At 48.9% G+C, this 7,089-nt stretch overlaps 1 long non-coding RNA gene across 1 annotated transcript; it reads left to right on the top strand.

The window, feature by feature from the left end:
- The first annotated feature begins 6 nt into the window (after nt 1-6).
- On the top strand, nt 7-4,819 carry LOC139440294 (uncharacterized). The gene is made up of 2 exons (XR_011650418.1): nt 7-168; nt 358-4,819. It is a non-coding gene; the product is annotated as an uncharacterized lncRNA (long non-coding RNA).
- The last annotated feature ends 2,270 nt before the right edge of the window (nt 4,820-7,089 follow it).

Below are 7,089 nucleotides of genomic sequence, written 5' to 3'. Positions count from 1 at the left end.
CGCTGGAGGAACGTGAGCGACCATTGGTCTAGAGTCACATGTGTCGCGGAGGAAAGAGTGCCAATCACAGAGAAGATGGGGCGGGTTATGGACCATACCATTATGCTTAAGGAATACGAGAAGATTCCATGATCTAAGAAGACCCGCACAGAATATTTTCATGAAAAGGTGCGTCTTAAAGCCTGTTGTCGTTTTCTGTTCTCAGTGGAAGGGTTCTGGAAGTCGTAAACATTTGTTAACTATAGCAAAAAATGGTTTATTCCTAAAAAGTAGTCCCTAAAGTGTGAAAAAAAAAATAAATCTAATAAAGACATATGTTGGCACAGGGATGGTAACTCTCGATTCTTAATATTACAGAAATGGTTTGAAAGTGTGTGGTTAGTGCCTGGGACTGACGTTTGCGGATGGATATTTGAATACACTTTGTGAAAAAACGAAAAGCGCATGAAGAAGTAAACAAATGAGAAATAAAAAGTGCCGCCTTAAAGGGATAGTGTTGCTGTGTTAGCAATCAATCTCGGACTAGGCCTCAGAAGATGAGAAAGCAGGTTCGAGTCCTGAGTGACGCCCACCGTCACACTGGCCTCCCGACCTGTGGGCGAAAATGACCGAGACCAGCTATAATGTAGCCTTTCAGGCCGGCGGCAGCCCCAGTGACCAGTGCAAAATGGTGGGCCGCGACTGAGCCAGTCTCCTGGGCCCGGAACCAGGAAGCGCGGGGTGTGCGACCGGAGCTCCCTGGAAACCCGAGGCAGGAAGGCGTCACCCAAGGGCCTCAGCTTCCATCAAAGAAAATGGCCTCTTGGGGATGACTTGGTCTCTCCACTCCCAAGCCCACCTGGAGGATTTCCTGAGATGGACAGGGAAGTCCACGCCAACTAGTGAATCTTGTTGTTGGGGAGGGGGTTGAAATTAATAATGAATTTAAATAGTCGCTCCTGGCTAACCGAGAGAAAGAGAGAAGGGGATATCACCCACAGAGGTTCTTCCTCATTACTGAGCGTCAGCGGGAGGGAAGCAGATACACAGAGTAAGGAGGAGGCCTTGCCCAGAAACGGGGGCAGGGGATTTTGGTTCCTGACTGCGGGGTAGACTCATGGGGAGAGGGAGACAACTTTTTCTTGAGAAAAGTTTGCAGATTCCAAGCATCTCCTCAAGGGACAGAGCCAGGGAGTAGCCCAAACCCTTAGACCTAATCACTTAGGCCTAAATTCCAGTGTAATCTTAACTTCTCCCTTTTGCCGTATTCCTAGTGACCTATTCTTATTTCTTCCTGAACAGCAATGGCTGACGTTCCAACCGCATTCCATTGTATGTGCTCTTGCCACAGAACCATTTGATCCCACCGCAGCCCAGGCAGGATAGGAATCACAGTGTCCATTTTAGAGATAAGAAATTTCTAAGACTCAGAGAAATTAAGTGACTTGGCCAAGATCACATGACAACTAAGTGACAACTCTGGCTCGTGTGAAGGTCTTTGTGACCTCCTGTGCCATTTTTCTTTCTGTCACAAAAAAATTCCCTTCTTTCTCAAGAACTCTGCATTTTGTTCCTTTACATTCCTAACAGCTTCAGCCTAAGTCAGGCCCTTACTTCTTCATTAGCAAAGATTTATGAGGAGGGTACGCCCTGCCTGGTGGGGCTCAGTGGTTTGGGTGCCGGCCTGTGAACCAAAGGGTCGCGGGTTCCATTGCCAGTCAGGGCACATGCCTGGGTTGCAGGCCAGGTCCCCAGCTGGGGGCCGGTAAGAGGCAACCACACATTGTCTCTCTCCCATTCTCCCTTCCTTCCCTTCTCTCTAGAAATAATTCTCTTTAATCTTAAAAAAAAAAAAAAGGAGGGACAAATAATGTCATCCTTGCTGCTCACAGACTGTGTAGAGAGGCCATGAAACCACAGTGAGCCAAAATGGCAGGTGACAAAAATCCAGTAGGGTTTGTGAGCCAAGCTGCTTAGGAGTCGGGGATTGTGTACAGGTTTCAAGGGGAAGTAACTTACTGGCTGTCTCTGAAGGCTGAATCGTTTTCAGGCAAAGTGGCATTGAAGCAGGGTGCAGCCAAGAGGAGGGCCCCAAGAAGGGATTTGTAATGGGGTCCAGGACTCAGGGTGTCCAGGAAATATTAGAAAAATGTATGTAGGATGTCTTCACCCCCACAGGCCTGAGCCAAGGGGGATGGGACACATGGAACAGGGCCATTCAGAGCTGTTTTGGGTAGCAAGAGCTTTGCAGCTAACCCCTGGCACAGTCATTTAACATATCTATAACCTTTAACTGGTTTCATGGATGTGTTAAGTAGCTGTGGCCATGCTTTGAGCCAGGGGGATGGGACCAAATTCCACCCAGGATGGGACTGGGAAGCAACTCCCCCTGGTTACAGGGCCTGCGTGAGAGCGTGGAGATGATTGGCTCCATGCCATGGGGCCATACCTGCCCAGACTTACTATGGCAGCCCAGAAAAGCTGGAAGAATACAGGGATGCTGGCAGGTGTAGCTGACTGTAGGAGGAGTCAGAAATGGGGCTGCAAAGGAAGATGGGCACTGGGATTTATACCTAGGCCCGGCAGCCATAGAAAGGAGAGAGACCACGCGGCTTCAAAGAGTAGGGAGGACCACAAGGTTATGGGGGAGAAAGAAGAGACCATGCAGCTCTGAAGGAAGGAGTGAACCACGAGGCTCTGAAGCAAGTAGATAGATAGAGGTCCATGTGGTTCTGAAGTGGGGAAAAGGACCACGCGGTTCTGAAGGAGAGTAAAGAGGACCACGAGGTTTTGGAGTGCTTCTTCTTGCCACGCGGCTTAGGCAGCAGGAGAGACTTTGCAGCCATAGAGAAAGGGGAGAAAGGACTCTTGCTGCTGCGCCATGAGAAGGTGCCACATGGCTTTGGATTAACTGGAGATCGCAGCAGCCACACAGCTGATGGTGCCGGGAGCCTGAATCACGGACTTCTACTTCTTTTCCTGAGACACGGTACCCCGGACTGGGCACAGGGAGAGGGAAGGACTGTGCATCTGTGGGTATTCTAGAGGACTTTAGTATCTTACTGAAGACATTAGGTCATTATTCTAAGTTTGTGTAACTTTTGAATAAACAATTCCTTTCCTTTTCACCAGTCTCTGGCATTGAGAGACGTCTTTCCTCTGGCGGCGGGCATTGCGAACCTAGCAGGTGGGCGTGGGGGAAGGAACGTCCAGAGACAGAAAGGCGGAATCCTTTCTGTAATAATTTATCGTGAACCACCCCCACCCCCTTGCTCTGTAACAGTTTTTGGCAACCACGAAGGGACGTAATTGCCCGTGGCAGACCGACCCCCTCAGGTGTGGGAGAGTGAGACTGCGGAGTTTTCCCAGTCTCTGAGAGTTTTCTCTGCGCTCCTGAGGGCATCGGCCGCCTAATCACGCCCGGAAAGGTGAAAAGGAAACGGAACGGAGAAGGGAACAGGGACGCGAAAGTGTTTTGGTTGAGAATTTCTTTTCTGGTAACTGTTTCGGAATAATGGAGTTAGAGTTGTGGGCAATAGCTGGGGAAATACCCTGTCTATATGTCATCTGTATTCTTCTTGCTCTGAATCTTTGCAAGCTTTGTTGGAACTATACACGTTGTTCTGAGCCCGTACCTGAGTGGAGCCCACTGGGCAGAATTCTAAGGGATTGGGAGAACTACTGCTCTAAGTCGACAGATAAGAATCCCTTGAGTAAGCAGTTATTGATTTATTATTGTAACACAGTGTGGCCTACTTATGTTTTGAGTGATGAGATGGTGTGGCCTGTGAATGGTTCCTTGAGTTATTGTATTATTATGAGGTTGAAACAGTACTGCCGAAGGCGGGAACTCTCGGAAGAACTCCACTACCTTAATGCATTTATAATATTGCACAATAGCCTTATGCCGGAGACAGAGAAGCGTGTAATGGTGCAGAAGGAGAAGGTGGTCTCGAAACCCCTCCCTGATAGTAGAACGCAGGAGGAGAAAGATAATGAGGAGATAAACCTCATTAATGCTCTGAACCCCTTGAATGGACAAGGGATTGCCAGGTAGCATTTGACACCTTGAAGGAGAAGCTAGCTTCGGCCCCTGCATTAGGACTGCCGGACTTACAGAAGCCTTTCAAATTGTATATCCATGAAAGGCAGGGGATAGGACTGGGGGTGCTAACCCAGACCCTGGGGAATATTCCCCGGCCCATAGCCTATCTCTCAAAGAAGCTGGATCATACAACGAAAGGATGGCCACCGTGTCTCCGGGCAGTAGCAGCCACCTGTGACATCTTACAGGAAGCTGAGAAGTTTACCTTGGGACAACCTACTACAGTGTTGGTGCCACATCAGGTTCTGACTCTGCTAGAACAGAGAGGAGGATATTGGCTGACGGCAGGGCGTATGGGAAAATACCAGGCCATTTTGTTGGACAATCCAAATGTTACCTTGCAGACCACTACAACCCTGAACCCAGCCACCCTACTCCCAGATGTGGAAGGGGACTCCACCCTTGAGCATGAATGCGTAGAAATAATTGACCAAGTTTATTCTAGCAGGCCAGATCTGATGGACCAGCCGCTGGCATCGCCGGACTGGGAGCTGTATACAGACGGGAGCAGCTTCATGGACAATGGCCAGCGACGAGCGGGGTATGCGGTGGCCACTGCAGACAAGGTAATAGAAGCCCAAGGCCTTACGCCAGGAACCTCAGCACAAAAGGCTGAACTGATAGCCCTTACAAGAGCCTTACTGCTCTCCCAAGGAAAGAAAGTTAACATATATACAGACTCCAAGTATGCCTTCATGGTAGTGCATGCCCATGGAGCAATATGGAAAGAGAGAGGACTTTTAACCTCGGGGAACAAGGATGTAAAACACGCGGAGGTGATTTTACAGTTGCTGGAGGCAGTGAATGTACCGGACCGGGTTGCTATAATGCACTGCCCAGGGCACCAGAGGGTTGGCTCCCAAACCAGTCAGGGAAACCAAGTTGCTGACAGAGCAGCAAGACAGGCAGCCAAGAAGCAGCCATGCCTAGCAGCACTGGTTCCCCATCTGGACTTGTCAGAGTTTAAACCTCATTACACAGAACAGGATGAGAAACGGGCCCGTGAATGGGGATTTACTAACACTGATCCTAATTCTATGTGGAGGGTCAATGCCCATGGTATGATTTTACTCCCAGAGGCTCTAGTGTATCCCGTCCTCAAGCACCTCCATGAAGGGACTCATTATGGAAGGGATGCTCTAATGGACTTCATTAGGCCACATTTGAAGGGCCCTTATTTGCAAAAGACTGTCCATAGGATCAGCCAAGCCTGTCAGATATGTGCTAAGAACAATCCCAAAACAGAGCATGCTCCCACGGAAAAGGGAGTACAATACAAAGGGATGTGCCCATTCGAAGACTGGCAGGTGGACTTTACACAAATGCCTAAAACAACGGGAAATTTCAGATTCCTGTTGGTCTTTGTGGATACTTTTTCTGGATGGGTAGAGGCGTACCCCACCAGGACTGAAAAGGCAACTGAGGTGGCAAAACTGTTGCTTAAAGAAATAATTCCCAGGTTTGGACTTCCCCAGAGCATTCAAAGCGACAATGGACCATCGTTCACTTCAGAAATCTCCCAGAGGGTTGGGCAGGCATTGCAAATACAATGGAAATTGCATGCATCTTGGAGACCTCAGTCCACCGGAAAGACTGAGAAAATGAATCACACCATAAAGAAGACCTTGGCAAAAATATGCCAGGAAACACATTTAAAGTGGGACCAAGCACTCCCTATCGCTCTGCTCCGAATCAGAGTGGCACCCAGAAGTGGGCTTAAACTGAGCCCTTTTGAAATAGTTTATGGGAAACCCCTCCGAATATCTGTTTTAGGTACACCCCCTCTAGATTTGGAACATGAGGCAAGAATTAAGCAATATGTACAGCATTTAGGGCAAACACTAACCATTTTGCACAAGTTTGCTCAATGCAGGTCTGTCTACCCCTCTGACGAGCCCCTGCACCCGTTCCAGCCAGGGGACCAAGTCCTACTAAAGACCTGGAAGGCTCAAGGCCCTGAACAGCAACTGTCTGAACAATGGACTGGTCCCTACGATGTCCTATTGACAACGCATTCCTCCCTAAAGCTGATGGGAATTAAGCCCTGGATTCACCACACACGGGTAAAACGGGCTCCACCTAAGGGAGACGTAGACCCTCCTGCTGCAGCTGAGGCGGAAAGGGAAAGCTGGACCTGCACTCCAGAGGAAGGTTTGAAATTTCTCTTCCGGAAAAAGACAGTGAACCCCGATACAGGGTGACAGTGTTTGTTATTTCACGTAAATGTTTATACCAGATACTGAGTTTAACTACTGAGTTTAAGTATAGTCCTTCCCAGTGTGGGAAAGGGCATGTCTGTGCCATTGGTTATGTTTCTGATCAGAAACCCCCTGCAACTGAAGACCTAGTGAAGGTCGCCTGTAACCGGTTGGGGAGAATGCCCTTGCCACTCGGGACCCAGGAAGGGTCATTCAGGCCTGATAAGTGTTTCAGCCTGAGGCAAAGGAGCATGTCTCTGCCCAGAGACCGGACCTGAACGGCATGTCTGTGCCATTGTTTCTGTTTCTGATCAGAAACCCCCTGTACCTGAAGACCTGTTAGGGTCACTTGTAACCGGTTGGGGAGAATGCCTTTGCCACTCGGGACCCAGGAAGGGTCATTTGGGGCTGATAAGTGTTTCAGCCTGAGGCAAAGGAGCATGTCTCTGCCAAGAGACCGGAACTGAAGGGCATGAAAGTTTTGGAAAGAAATTATGTGGGGTTAGTAATGGAAGGTATAAGGCACAGAAATGCAATCTTGGTGGATATCAGAAGGGAAAGGATTTTCCATCGTACTTGGTATTTTTCTCCCTACCTGATCCCTCCAGAATTTGGCATTCTGAAGGAGTGAGTGATGACATAAGGTTTCTCTGCATAAATCCACTAAGACCAGTCATTAATGGTGGTTTGTTAACCTGTACTTTGACTGGAATGTCACGCCTGAAGGAGGCATGTCTGGGTTCTGGTCGTCACCAGGAAGCCCTGAGGAACTGGGATTGACTTGTGAAGCTAGCAAAAGCCCACGAG

Source organism: Desmodus rotundus, chromosome 9, assembly GCF_022682495.2.
Source record: "Desmodus rotundus isolate HL8 chromosome 9, HLdesRot8A.1, whole genome shotgun sequence".
NCBI classification, from domain to species: Eukaryota; Metazoa; Chordata; class Mammalia; order Chiroptera; family Phyllostomidae; genus Desmodus; species Desmodus rotundus.
This window is presented reverse-complemented; position numbering and strand designations above follow the sequence as displayed.